The sequence below is a fragment of the Chiloscyllium plagiosum genome, chromosome 15 (genome assembly GCF_004010195.1).
Source record: "Chiloscyllium plagiosum isolate BGI_BamShark_2017 chromosome 15, ASM401019v2, whole genome shotgun sequence".
NCBI lineage: Eukaryota > Metazoa > Chordata > Chondrichthyes > Orectolobiformes > Hemiscylliidae > Chiloscyllium > Chiloscyllium plagiosum.
Window position 1 is genome coordinate 18,450,780 of NC_057724.1, and position 15,663 is coordinate 18,466,442.

A 15,663-nucleotide genomic window follows, 5' to 3' on the forward strand; every position below is an offset into this window, starting at 1 on the left:
CAGAATTTAAGTACTGCTGAAAAAGAAACACCATTTTGTCAAAGATATTTGCCCTACATTCATCAGAAGAATTCACAAGAAGTACCATAGGGAAAACAACAATTATGCTTTATGAGGGAAAACTGCTGTTAGGTTGGCAAGTGAACTTTCACTGGTGGATTCATTTCAAAAGACAATGCACATTAGATGATGCCTTTCAGTTAACTGCCAGCTTGCTAACAATTATACATGACTTTGGTGTGGCCACCTTAATTATTGGGCATTGTTTTAGTTGTATGTATAGAATGAACATACCAGCAGTGGAGGTAATGAGTGATCACTAAATGACTCCCTGAGATGAGATAAGATAATTGTCTGACTTATAAGGAAATATAGAAGCATGAAAGATAGAGGGAGGAGTAGGTCATTCAACCCCTTGAGTCCACTTCACCATTCAGCATGATCATAGCTGATCATCAAGCTCAATACAATCCCACCCTCTGTTTGTATCCATTGATCCCTTTAGCCACAAGCACTATATCTTTGGCAGTGCATCACTTGCTTTGACTCTTTTTGCCTTACTATGGGCTGCTTTGCTCCTGGAATAAGAGAGAGGTAGGTATGACGAAAGATGAAATTGGTGACACAGACTGGTCCCAGGTTGCCTCCAAGGTTAAAGTCATCTCAGTTACCTCAAGCATATCCAGTACTAATCAGAAAAATGTCAACATCCTTTTCCACTCCATAAGCATACGTGCCACTATCTTCTCTCAATTATTTCACATTCACCTTCTTGAAAATACAATGTCTTGACCTCACCCACTTTCTGGTGTATTAAATTCCACAGACTCACCACTCTCCAGGTGAAGAGAGTTGCCCTCATCTCAGTTCTAAAAGGTTTACCCCTTTTTCTTAAACTATGATTCCCGGCTCTGGACTGCCTCACCTTCGAGAACACGCTACCTGCTTCTAAGCTGTCAAGTCCTGTCAGAATGTTATAGGTTTCTGTAAGCTCCCCCTCATTCTTCTAAATGCCAGTGAATACAATCTTCACTGACTCAATCTCTCCTCGTACATCAGTCCTGCCATGCTAGGAATCGATTTGGTAGAATTTCATTGCTGTGAAAGGAGTGCAAGAACATCTTTCCTCAGATAAGGAGACCAATTCTGCACCCAGTGTTCTAGGTGTGGCCTCAACAATGCCTTATATAATTATAGCAATAGCAAACTTTGAGGGAGACTGCAAAAAGCTGCAACGCAGAAGGATTTAGGAGACATTGGGCATAAATCACAAAAAGCTAGCACTGCCTTCAACAGGTAATAGCAAAGACAGATTGAATGTTGGCATTTATTTCAAAAATAGAGAGGTCTTGCTAAAACTATACAAGCCTATAGTCAGATCACAACTAGAATACTGTGAACGGTTTTGGTTCCCTTCTCAAAGGAAGGATTTATTGACATTGGAGGAAATTCAGAGAAGATTCACTAGTTCGATCCTGATTTTCTTATGAGAAGAGATTGAGTACATTGGGCCTGTGTTCATTGGAGTTTAAAAGATGGAGAAGTAGATTTTTGAAACATACAAGATTCTTAGGGGACTAGATGATGTATGTTACAGAGTTCTTGCTTCCCCTTGTGGAAGAGTCTAGGTTAAAAGGACATAATCTCAGAGTAAGGAGTTGCCCAGTGAGGGAAACAATGAGGACATTCTTCTCTTAGAGAAGGTAGTGGATCTCTGATATTCTTTACCATAGAAGTTTGCAGAAACTAGTCATGAAGTATATTCAAGGCTAAGATAGATATTATTAAGCAGTAAAGGAATCAAAAATTATGGGGAAATGGCAGGCGAGTCTGGTTAAGGATTATAAGATAAACCATAATGTCTATTTGGAGCATAGCAGATTTAATGGGCTGAATGACCTACTTCTGCTCTTACTCAGCCTCTCTTAAAATCATAACATATGTAAATAGAGCCTAGGTTCTCTGGAGTTTAGTGAGACAAAACCTCTTTTGAAACATACATTGAAGGGAGTTGGTGGAGTAGTCAATGAAAGATTGTTTTATCTTGGCTGGGGAATCTAAGACACATAGGCACAGTATCATAATAAGGAGCTGATCAGTTGGGATAGGAAATTAGGAAAAAAATCTTTACTCATAGGTTGTGAACTTTGGAATTCTCTACCTTAGAAAGTTGTAGATTATACGTTGTTCACTATAGTTAGGACTGGGATAGAAAACTATTAAGTACATCAGGAAATCAAGGGAATCAGCAAGCAAATGGAATTGAAGCCCCAAATTAACCATGATCCTATTGAATGACAGAATGGGCTCACCTGGCCGTGCAGTCTACATCAGTTCCTATCTCTAGTGCTCTGGTGGCTATAAGTCATAACATTCAAGTGTCTGCTCCAGATGAGTTTGGTTCAATTGTGCTAAAAGATTCCTGGAGAAGGGCTCATGCCCGAAACGTCAATTCTCCTGCTCCTTGGGTGCTGCCTGACCTGCTGCGCTTTTCCAGGAACACATTTCAGCTCAATTGTGCCAAAACCTGGATAAGAACAATTAAGCAGAGTAGGGCTTAGTCAAGGAAGTATTTAAAAATAATGTAAACAATATTTAACTCAATAGTGTTCAGCAAAAACAGGAAATGGAAGGTATGTGGAACAAACTGCAGGTGAGGATATGAGTTGTAAATTTTGCAATCTGGAAATATCAAGGAGAGTATTAATGACATTGCACCTCCAGGTAACATTGTTATTAACGAAGAGTTTTTGGAGAAGTTGGGTAGAAGTAGTTGATCATTATATGGAAGTGAGTTGTGTCAGAGAAGTTGTGAAGGAGGAATTTGAATTTGGAATTGAATAAGATGCCAAGAATTGGGAGGTTTCTGGGCTCAGAAAGTTTTCCTGATAATCCAAAGATTTATGTAATGAAAAGCAAAGGAAATGATATAACCTCAATGTGCATTTTCTGTCTGCAACTTCTTACTATCATATCAATATCAATCTAAGAAGTAACTTTCCATTCATATAATAAATACAAGTCTAAACACACAAATTAACCAACACTCAAAATACTTTTTATATATCGCATCCTTTAATTTCATCTCCTTCTAGAAATCCTGTCATTATGTGAAGTCTACTACTTCTAACTGCTACTCAATTATCTGCAAGATTTCAGTGCACAATATACGAATCATTCTTAAGCTAACTAAAATCCAACCATTATATATTCTCACAATGCTTTGTGTTCAAGGCCTCTGTAAATGCCTTCCATACCTTTTGTAGTGATTGTAACAAGGTCAGACAGGTATATCTCATAGAATATGAGTTCATTGATTGGGCTAGATTAACAACGCCAATCAGGGAGTCCTGGCTGACAGATAAGAACAGGGGTGTCAGAGGTTCTATTCACTCTGAGAGCTGGATCAGTGTCAATGACTTGCCACATATAAATAAGGCATTACTTAGTGACAGGATACCAGCATCTTTCAAATTCCTTCACCTTTAATTTCTTTATAACCCATGCCTTATGATCCTCCATAAATGTTACACCAAGTAAATGAATGGAACAGACAGTTGGAATGATTTGCTTAAATTATGATAATCCAGAGAAGAAAATGTTTTACCACATAACATTTTGAATCAATGATGAAGTTCCTAAATAGTTAACAAAAAAAAACAGCCCTAGGTGTTAGTAATGATGGTAGATTTAAAACTGAACAGCACATACAATCACAGAAAGCAGAAATTTCCCAAGTGGGCAGGAAAGCCAGACAAAATCAAGACTTGTCTTGCTTTCATTCTCACTTACTCCCTGGAGAAAGTCTATAATGTGAAAATGTTGCTATATTTCTAGATTCCGTGATGTTGTATGATATTTTCTTGAAAATCTAAATTGCATCCATATCAAATTTATTTTAAATGCACAAAAATCTAAAGTCTATTCTTAATGTTGCACAATTTATTTTGATGTCATTGATACACAGCCTTAAAATGTATGACTATAGACTGCAAATGGCTTGAAATATATTACAAGGCAAATGGCAAAAGACAGTATCACAATTATTGGGGGTTGATGACATTATATCACTCAAGACCAAATATCACACTGTTGATTTAAGTCATCAAGACCATGACATTGTGCTCTGGCCCCACAAATCAGTCAGGCCAACTGTTGTTTTATTTCGTATTTTATACTCCTGTCAGTTACAGGTGATTGTGATTTACCATGCGTGAAGTCCACCAAATATGAAAGAAAAAACCCGAGTCACATACGGAACAAAAAAACTACAACCTCAGCTGTGATTAAAGTTTCCAGATATGTCACAACATGTGACAAAAAAAAACCACAGTGAAAAGGAACATTCTTACTATTCTGTTTGTGAAAAATAATAGATGTAATTCTATTTTGGAAAAACCTAATAGCATGGAGTGAAGGGAACTGGACAGGAATTGGTTCCAACACTGACTTTTCATCTGAGACCTCAATTCTAAATCTGTGCCCATTAATGGAACAAAAATCATTTCTCTTTTGGCTTGTTGGAAGGCTCATAATTGAAAGGAGATTTAGCAATATCAGGCCACAGTTTAGTGGATTTGAGTCCACAAAGCAAAATTCAACCTTTTATTTCAATGAAAACTTAATTCTCACAGAAGTGTACCTTAAAAATGACAAGTGTAAAATACAGATGCAATTTACACGGTTGTGAATGCTTCTGAGATCTGGATGGTAGTTTGAGATAAATAGTATTAGAGTAAGTATTAGAGGCTTGTTGTATTGACAGACTGCCAGAGACTATCAAAAAACACAGAAGAATCCAGCTCAAACTTGGCATAAGAACTCTTGCAAAGTTTGGAAATGGTAGACCAATGCATGGTGTGGTATGGGATATTCATGTCTCAGCTTTAATTGCAGTATACGTACAATCATCCAGTATCTCAATGATGCAGCAGCAAATCAGGCTGAGATCACGAGATCCATCCTTGCTGCCCTATAATTTCTTATCACCACCAGAACTTTCAGATGTTGGTATTAAGTTCCAGCCTTCAGCACCTTCTCAAATCCGATCTTGTCCTCATTGTTATAGTTAGCATGGCACGTAATTTGCAAACACTGTAAGCATGAACCTATTGCCTTCCATCGTGTCAACTAATGCAGACACTTTACTTCTGCAACATGGCAGCAGATATCAGTGCTCAAAGAACACTCTAACAGACACCCAGCAGTCATGATTATGAATAATGCATCTGCAGTTTCCCCGTTTAATTATTTTAAGACCATGAGATGATAACTATGTAGTCCTGGAGATTTTCCAAAGTTAGGTCCAATAACTTTTCCATTATTATTTACCTTGATTAATAGTAAATCAAGTATGTTCCTCACTCAGTGTAAATTTTTAGTTACTCTTTTATCACGGTTATTTCGTCCATTTCCGATTGGATGATAATGCATACAAAATATCAACTTGACAAATAGATCATTTTTGTATTGGCCAGTGGAGTTACCACCTGAAAATGTTTAAGTGGGCCTATATTTCCCTCTCACCACTGTTGCTCTCAAATTGTTTCTAATCTGTTTTGTTGTTAACTTTCATATATATTACATAACTTCTGTTATATTTTTGAAATTATTGTTACCTTTACCTAATTAGATCTAAAACTTTGGTTCAGGAAACTGGTACCAAATTCTTGCCAGAAATGTGTTTGCTTAATTACTTGAGTGGTTCTGATTTTCTGTGTATGAGTTAAAATTGAAATGGAAGATGGTAATATCAGAGAAGACAAGGTAACATAAACTGAGATCAACATTAAATTCACTAGGGTTGAAAGATTGCTCAGTGGAAATATTGATATAGAATAGAAAGGGAAATTGAGAAGAAATTTAGGATGGGACTTGGACAGAGAGAAGTGAGAATGAGGGTTCTAAGGGGAAAGTAAAAATGATGAATTAGGTGAAATACGTAATGGTGGAAAGGTGCCAGAGCAATGTGAAGGGGGTAATGTGAAGGGGAGTGAAGTGGAGGAAACCAAAATATCATCTGCTGAGAAGGACCACATTACCTCTACAGTCCCAATTTCAGCCTCATGGATGGTATAATATATAACTTGTCAGAAATGCCTTGATAAGTTCACCATTACCTGTCAGTGAAGTGTTCAGTCAAATTCAATATGTCAGCAACTGGTATATAAGCATGTAGTGCCTTTAGTATACTGAAACATCAAGGTACACCATGGGATCACCCAAAACTTTCTGCAATAAATTCATGGCTGTCAAGGGCCTAAATGGGAGTGCTGAGGGAGTAGTACTGAAAGAGGTAGTAAGTGCAATTGTGAATGTGGTGAAAGGACCAGGAACAAGTTTGCTCCGAATAGATTCTAAAAAGTAAACTGAGGCGATGGATGGTGACAGGAAAAATTGGAACTGCACCTGCTTACAAGGAGACAGTGATAGATTCCTAATGGGCTGTTCAGAGAATGACAATTGAGACACAAAGAGTAGGCTTATCCAATGGTGACAGCAAGAAAATAAGAAAACCAGGAACTGTGATGGAACGTGATGTGGATGTGGGGGCAGGGTTGCAGGTTGTAGGAGAAAGTACTCAAGGCATGGATTGAAAAGAGGAATGATTGGGTGACTGGAATGGAGGAAACTTAACCAAAGCAGATATAAGTATTGGACTGAGATGCAAAATGGAATGAATAGAAAGGGAACCCCCAATTGCATAAGCCTGGCACACCCTGCGAGAAATCTACGAAATATAAATAGTAGCCATTATGGAGACATGGCTGCGGGATGCTCAGGACAGAACTAAATACACCAGGTTATAAAGTTTACAAGAGGGATAGAGAAAACAGCATATGGGGTGGAGTAGCATCACTGATTAGAAACAGAATCTCTTCTATGGTGAGGGATGCTATACTGAGGAGATCTTTATCGATGGATCTCAAGAACCATAAAGGAACATAAACCACATGGTTGTCATATAGAAACCACCTGGTGGTAGTTCAGAAGTGCTACATCGTATAAATGCTGAAATCAGGCAACTTATGTAGCAAAGGCAGAGTACAATTAGTGGGAGATTTTAATCTTAACATAGACTGGGAGAGACAGATAAGCAGCTGCCAGAAGGCTGTGAATTTATGGTGTATCTGGGATAGCTTCCAATTGCAATATGATTTGAATACGACAAGGGGACAGCAATATTGGATGCAGTAGTGAGCAATGAGCCTGATTTTAATTAGTGACCTAAATGTTGCTGAACAATTGTCAAATAAAGATCATAACACGATCAAGATTCACGTAGCATTTGAAGGAGGTAAGCAAAGATCAAATACTAGAATTTTAGATTTAAGTAAGGCAGATTTTAATAGGATGAGGCAGAGACTGTCCACAGTAAACTGGGAAGCTGCACTGTAGGTAAAATAACTGAGGAATAGTAAAGAGAGTTCAAATAAACATTTAATGCTATTCAGAAGCAGTTTGCACCCTTAAGAAGGAAAAGCTGTACCTCACACAAAAAACACATGGGCATCTAAGGAAATAAGGGACAACATAAAAATTAAAGGAAAGGGCTAATAAAAATGTAAAGAACAGTACAGATCCCACAAAATGGACAGATGCAAAGGGGCACAAAGTGGCTTATAAGAGTGATTAAAAAGGATTATTAAAAGAAACTTGCATGAGACATAAAAGGCAATAAAACAAGATTTTATAGTTAGATAACGGGAAAAGAGCTGTTTAAGAGTACTATTTGCCGATTGAAAGCTGAGAGTGGGGATATTGTCAATGACTATGGGCAAATGACATAGGAGAAAACGAGCAGTGCAGAAACTGGAGATTAGATTCGAAGAGTATGGTGCTGGAAAAGCACAGCCGGTCAGGCAGCATCCGAGGAGCAGGAGAGTCAACGTTTCAAGCATGAGCTCTTCATCAGGAATTGGGGGGTGGCCCAAGGGGGCTGAGAGATAAATAGGAGGGGGTGGAGCTGGATGGAAAGTGGCTGGGAATACGATAGGTAGGTGAAGGTGGGAGTGAAAGTGATAGGTTGGAGAGGAGGGTGGAGCAGATAGGTGGGAAAGAAGATGGACAGGTAGGTCAGTTCAAAAGGGTCAGGAGTTAGGGACTGTGATAAGGTGGAGGGGAAATGGGGAAACTGGTGAAATCCACATTGATCCCATGTGATTGCAGGGTCCCAAGATAGAAGGTAACGTGTTTTTCCTCCCGGCATCGGTTGGTGAGGGTTTGGCGATGGAGGAGGCCCAGGACCTGCATGTCCTTGGTGGAATGGGAGGGGGAGTTAAAGTGTTGAGGGGTTGGTTGGTGCGGGGTGTCCCAGAGATGTTCTCTGAAACAATCCGTAAGTTGGCATCCTGTCTCTCCAATGTAGAGGAGACCACATTGCGTGCAACAAATGCAGTAGATGACATGTGTGGAAGTACGCATAAATTTCTGTCAGATATGGAAGGATCCTTTGGAGCCTTGGACGGTGGTGAAGGGGGATGTGTGGGCGCAGATTTTGCACTTCCTGTGATGCCAGGGGAAGGTGCCAGGACAGGAGGGTGGATTGGTGGGGGGGACATGGACCTGACAAGGGAGTCACAGAAGAAATGGTCTTTCTGAAACACAGATAAGGGTGGGGAAGGAAATATATCTGTTATGGTGGGGTCTGTTTGTAGGTGGCGGAAATGGTGGAGGATGATGTACTGTATTGGTTGGGGGTGGTGGAGGTGAGGACTAGGGAAGTTCTGTCCTTGTTACAGTTGGAGGGGTGGGGTTTAAGGGCAGAACTGCAGGAAATGGAAGAGATACGCTGGAGGGCCTCGTCGACCAAGTGGGAGGGGAAATTGCGATCTTTGAAGAAGAAGGCCATCTGGGATGTTCTATTGTGGAATTGGTCTTCCTGGGAGCAGATGCAGCAGAGGGGGGGTGGGAATTGGGAGTAAGAGATAGCATTTCTACAGGAGGCAGAGTGGGAAGAGGTGTAGTACATGATACTCTTATTCCTAAGTTCCTTTCAAAAACAAAATTAGCAACAGTAGTATCCATTTGACCTTTTGAGTCTGCTACGCCTTTCCTCACTATCCTTAAATCCCTGAATTTCCTTAGTGTTCAAAAATCTATCAATTCCTGCCTTAAATAAGAACTGAATATCTGCAGCCCTCAGAGATGGATAATTTGAATGATCTGTAGGCATCATCTCATCTCAGTCCTAAATGGCCAATCTCTTATTCTGAAATTGTGAGCAATAGCTCTAAACTCCCCATCCAGCAGAAATATCTACCCAGTATCTACCGTAGTCTATCAAATCCCTTAAGAGTTTCATATGTTTTAATGAAGTTACCTCTTGGTCTTCTAAATTCTTATGATTATTGCCCGTGTCGACCTAGGAAAATCTTATTTTCCCAGGATTCAATTTTGTGAACCATGTTGCAATCTCTCCAAGGTAAATGTATTTTATCTTCTCCAAGGAGACCAATTCCAGCATGATTTATTCACCATTATATTCCAATCCCCTTTTATCAAAGCTACCATATCACTTGTTTTCCTAATTTCTTGCAATAGCTGCATGTCAACTTTCTTTGATTCACATACTTCTCGGTGCCAACATTATCGAGTCCCTCACCATTTATAAAAAGTTTTGATTTTTCTGTGTTTTCTTTTAAAGTGGATACAGTATCTTCACATTTTCCCACATAATGGGCTGGGCTGGATTTAATGATTGCGGGCAGGATCATGGAGGGTGAAGGAGAAGTGGCCAGGAATGGTGGCCAAGGACGCAGGTGAGCTACTTGGCAAATTGTTGGCCTTCGGTAGGATGTCCAGCAGGAGAGGGGTAGGGACAGGTAGCCCATCTGATACTTACCCCATTATTCATCAAATCAGAGGTGAGAGTTCAGAGTTTGAATAGGTAGCAGGTGTGCATAGGCAAGGTGTCCTACTTTCCATCTGCTTTTCTACCTAAAGATGCCAATTAAATCCAGCTATGTACTTTAATTCTTTAAATATATGTTGTTGTTTACTGGCTATGATTTAAATCCAGTTTTTGACCTATCTTAGCCAACTGGATCCTTATCCCTACAGCATTTGCCTTGTTCAGGTTTTAAGACTTTGCTTTTGCACTGAAATAACTCTCAAATTTTAATATGAAGTTCTATTGTATTATGTTCATTGTTCCCTAGGGCTCCTCTCATGCATGTTTTTTAATTAATGTTTCCTCAGTGTATGATACCAATCCTAGACTGATTCTTAATTTTCTAGATCAGTATGTTACAAAATCAGTTTTCTATCCAGTCGACAAGCTCATTGTTTGCGTGATTACTGCACACTTCATGTGGTGGCACTTACTTTTGTAGAGCACTGATGATTATTTACCTTCTTTCTACATTACTGGGTGTTCCCTTTAACCTGAGATATGGCACTGTCCAGACCATTAACTGCGCTCAAGCTGGCTGTGACTGGTGTAGCCTTCTGCAATAGTGAGCTAGATAAAGGATGGTCTTCCTCTCCACCATCTGATATGTCGAAATCCTCAGGTCTCTGCCTGCAAAGTGAATGTCAGTTTCCCTTTTGAAGGGCATGCGTTTAATAGTAACAGTGGAATACCTCAGTGTAAGACAAGAGTTTCTGGCTTGCAAAATGTGCAAATGGACTTTGAATATGCATCAGAGGTGTAGTTGTTGCAAGATCCTGGAAATGATGAACAGTTCTGCCTCTCCTGCCATGTGATTCCATGAGGAAGGTATTAAAAAGCCCAGATGGCATAATGATTGAGGGGAAGCGTGAAGAATTACATGCGAAAAGTCATTGAGGCGTCACAGACCAGGCACCATGAATCTCATTCGACAAACCTCTTTAAATTAAAATGGGAAGTTTCCACCCATCCTTGTGTTATGTATCTACTCCACACTGACTCCTTTGAACTGAATTGTGAGTGACTTAAAGCAAGGACTTTTATACTGGACCACCATGTGCCGTGATGTCATATACCTGTCTTTAAAGATACATTGCTTGTCTGGTCTGAAAACTTTGCAGTAATCCAACAGACACTAGTGCTGTAGGATGCCTTGACAGAGTGTCCAAGTCTTGACTTTCCTGCTCCTGCAGAGGATGCCAAGTTGTGAATCCGTTACCACAGAGTCCATTGCACTCTCAGAATTTCTTTTCTGGTCTTTTTTAAGTTCAGAAAATAAGTAATTTTTGCTGACTATCGAAAATTGAAAACTGTAAAGTGGTGCCTGCTGCTAATAAGTTTTTGATCTCACCATTCTGAAATGTAGGATGAGTCATTTGGAGCCATCACTCATTTTGTCCTGGTTAAAAGGAGGAAATATTAATTGAAAGCCCAAACTTAAAGTCTAAAGTCCAGTAGGAAATAGAGTTATCTTGTAGACAGCATGCAGTGAGTTTTCATTTATGTAATTGTGGAGAGGGAATAAATTTAGGGTATTTACACAAGACTAAATGAATTGTAAAATTATTTTAAAACCATTGTATATACTATGAATTCCAAGTTTCAAATATTTGTTACTTATTCACTGTACATAAGTAACCTTGGTTGCTCTGTAGGTGTTATGGAAAGGTTGTACATTGGGCTGCCTTTGAGTTGATGTTTGTTATTTGAGTTCCAGCTTCCTCAGGGCTGAGTCAGCTTTTTTTTGTAGTAGTCTGTCAGCTTTTGTAAATTTCCCAGATTGGTATTTACACAACATAGTCAATTAAATTACTCTTCCATCCTTGATGCTATCTCTCTTCTAACTAATGCTATCAAGTCCTCTTTTGTATCTACAATCTCTGCCAATTGTCATCTTAGTTCCTCTGTTGCACAATTTCTAGTATCAACAACACTGGATTTATAAGCACAGGCAAAGTCCTAAATGCAACCTTAAGCATTTCTATCCCTTTTGTGTGAATTTGGAACATTAAAAAAATATAGAGAGTGTGGTTATAGAGGGGTGGATGGGGAGGAGGGTAGATAAACCTTTGTTCGAAAAACTAATTTCTCAAAACGTATTGTATCAATAGAATACAAGAACCAAGTGAAATTACAGAAAACTGCCACAGCACATTTGTACCTGTAGTATTCATCATCAATTGTGTGGCCCACAGCTCTTATTGTCATTTTTTTCAACATTTCCTGCATCCTTGGCATACAGCATTTTACAGCAATTCTTATTAGCTTTAAGCCACCCACCTTATGGCTTTCTTTTCTGAAGAATTTACGAGTCTCATTCTGTTTATCACTTATACATACAATTTTCAAATGATAATTTATATCATAATGGTTGAGGGCATTACGTCTAAGTCATATGTACAGTCTTGCATATGTCGGTGTAACTGTTGAATACCATTCAAATATTTTCAGAAATGCTCCAACATGTAGCTGCACATCAATTATAGCTAAAGGTCTGTCATATTATTGGATCTGAGGGAGGGAAAAATAATTATGATAACCAATTATCTTAACTATAAGGATATAAGATTAAAGGTATTATAACTGAGGGAGTGGTCTGTAAGTAACTAAGTAGAGAGAACCTCCAAATACTCATTGGTTGCCATTTCAACTCTATTTTTCTTGCCTTTTATTCTTCCTTTCTCTCCCAAAAGGGGAGTATAGAATGGTTCTCCTGCATGAATCAGCAATCAAAGTCCAGTTTTATTTTTACAGAGGATGCAAAATTCAGAAATCCAATAAACAATGAGGAGGATGGCATTATATTTCAGGAGGATATCAAGACAGTGAAATTAGTGATACTCTTTTCTTGGAGGAAGAATAAGGAAGTACTGTAAACTATCCAGTTCAATTTTAAAAGGGGTGCCTGAAAAGAGAGGCCTGTGGGTGTCACTTTTGGAAGCTAAGACTGAATGTGGGACTATTACTGCTGCTTTGACAATCAGCAAAGCTTGAGTGTCATACCTGGGATATTTCTGATGTGCGTATCTCCGTTCCACACTGAAGCATCAACACTTACAAACTGAAATATTAAGGGACTGACTTGTTGTGATGCTTACTGCTTATTTGTTTTAACTCAAAGACCTTTGTATTGTTCGATGTCAAGATTTCCATATGGACAGTTATTGGTGCCATGAGCTAATGTTTGATGGAGTTATTAAAACAAATCCAAACAATCATTTTAGATGAGTCAAAATAATCTTCCAACAGTATTTTTATTACAATCTGTTTTAATGAAGACATGGGATTATATGAAATAAGTAAATTTTTACAGATAAAACCAAGCCAATCAAATAAATATGAACTTAGAGTTCATTAGAAAGAGCATATAATCATTTTTGGAAGCTTTGACACCAGTCTAATAAGAACTTGAAATGCATCCAAAAATAGCTAATGCTGCAATGGAACAGATGCAGCTTAGGCCCTGAGACCTAAGGCCAGGCATCATGATCAAATTGGCCCTACATATCTTTTTTAAAAATTGTAGTTATATTAAACTGAACTGTACAGATTGAATCCTGAAACCTAAGCTCACCTCAGTCTGAAAGAAGTCTGCAGTTCCCACAGGACAACGTCTGCAATGCAGTCTGGTTAGACATTAATACTGGAAAAAGATAGTGACAAAGGCATTAAATTAGAAACAGTGCAGCGAGACTTTATAATGTGTGAACCTTTTAAAGGGAAAAGAGAACTTCAGTATCTAATTCAAGCAATAGGCCAATTGAGTTTATGATATTAAATGTGCAGAACTTATTGACTTCAACTCAGATTCTGATCTCAATTGCAGTGCTTTCAACAATAACTTTATTGAACTTTTATAAACATTTGCCCTTTTTAAACCTGAAGCTACTGGGACTACTCTTACTGTTGTGAAAGTTCTCAGTTTGCAAATCTCTCATCTATGCCTTCAGCTTTCATTGGATTTAAAATCATTGACCTGTAAGAAAGGGTTAGACTGTTTTTTCTTAAAGTTAAAAATCATCTTTTTAATATAATAGCAGCAAAAACTATTTTAAGGTGTGAAAGCTATGCATAGGAACTAGAAATCAATATTTTTCTCTAACTGTGTGAATCGCATTTAAAATGCCATAAAGAAAGCTGATGAGACAAAGCAATATATATTGTAAAGAAAAGTATTTTATATCTATTGAATTGCTAGTTCTTTTGCATCATATTAGAGATAAGTGAATCTAAATATATACATTATATACATGGTCTTCTGGATTGACTTTGATCACCTGAAGTTATTGATGGGGGAATGTGTGGGCTGGTTAAACTTAAAATATAAGCCATAGCTCTTAATTTAACCTGGTGCAGTGTTTTGTAGAGGAATAAGACAGTGTTATTTTCTGTAGATTGTGAAGGAACAAAAATGCAGTGATATGTACTTCATGAGACTGGGATATCATAGCAATTACGGAAACATGGCTCAGGGATGGGCAGGACTGGCAGCTTAATGTTCCAAGATACAAATGCTACAGGAAGGATAGAAAGGGAGGCAAGAGAGGAGGGGGAGTGGAATTTTTGATAAGGGATAGCATTACAGCTGTGCTGAGGGAGGATATTCCCGGAAATACATCCAGGGAAGTTATTTGGGTGGAACTGAGAAATAGAAAGGGATGATCACCTTATTGGGATTGTATTATAGACTCCCTAATAGTCAGAGGGAAATTGAGAAACAAACTTGTAAGGAGATCTCAGCTATCTGTAAGAATAATAGGGTAGTTATGGTTGGGGATTTTAACTTTCCAAACATAGTGTTAAAGGTTTAGATGGCGAGGAATTTCTTAAGTGCATACAAGACCATTTTCTGATTTAGTATGTGGAGGTACCTACGAGAAAAGGTGCAAAACTTGACCTACTATTGGGAAATAAGGCAGGGCAGGTGACTGAGGTGTCAGTGGGGGAGCACTTTGGGGCCAGTGACTATAATTCTAATCATTTTTAATTCGTGATGGAAAAGGATAGACCAGATCTAAAAGTTGAAGTTCTAAATTGGAGAAAGGCCAATTTGACGGTATTAGGCAAGAACTTTCGAAAGTTGATTGGAGACAGACGTTCACAGGTAAAGGGACGGCTGAAAAATGAGAAGCCTTCAGAAATGAGATAACGAGAATCCAGAGAAAGTATATTCCTGTCAGGGTGAAAGGGAAGGCTGGTAGGTATAGGGAATGCTGGATAACTGAAGAAATTGAGGGTTTGGTTAAGAAAAAGAAGGAAACATATGTCAGCTATAGACAGGATAGATCGAGTGAATCCTTAGAAAAGTATATAGGAAGTAGGAGTATACTTAAGAGGGAAATCAGGAGGGCAAAAAGGGGACATAAGATAGCGTTGGCAAATAGAATTAAGGAGAATGCAAAGGGTTTTTACAAATATATTAAGGACAAAAGGGTAACTAGGGAGAGAATAGGGCCTCTCAAAGATCAGCAAGGCGGCCTTTGTGTGGAGCCACAGAAAATGGGGGAGATACTAAATGAATATTTTGCATCAGTATTTACTGTGGAAAAGGATTTGGAAGATATAGACTGTAGGGAAATAGATGGTGACATCTTGCAAAATGACCAGATTGCAGAGGAGGAAGTGATGGATGTCTTGAAAGGTTAAAGGTGGATAAATCCCCAGGACCTGATCAGGTGTACCCGAGAACTCTGTGGGAAGCTAGAGAAGTGATTGCTGGGCCTCTTGCTGAGATATTTGTATCATCGATAGTCACAGGTGAGGTGCCAGAA

The 15,663-nt window shown here is 38.7% G+C and overlaps 1 long non-coding RNA gene across 1 annotated transcript in view; it reads right to left on the reverse strand.

The window, feature by feature from the left end:
• Positions 1-2,370: 2,370 nt before the first annotated feature.
• LOC122557479 overlaps positions 2,371-15,663 on the reverse strand; it is a 20,438-nt gene continuing 7,145 nt past the window's right edge. Inside the window, exons 2-3 of the long non-coding RNA XR_006313845.1 lie at positions 13,467-13,535; positions 2,371-2,527 (exon numbers count right to left, since the gene is read on the reverse strand). This is a non-coding gene — a long non-coding RNA (uncharacterized LOC122557479). The remainder of the gene's footprint in view (positions 2,528-13,466; positions 13,536-15,663) is intronic.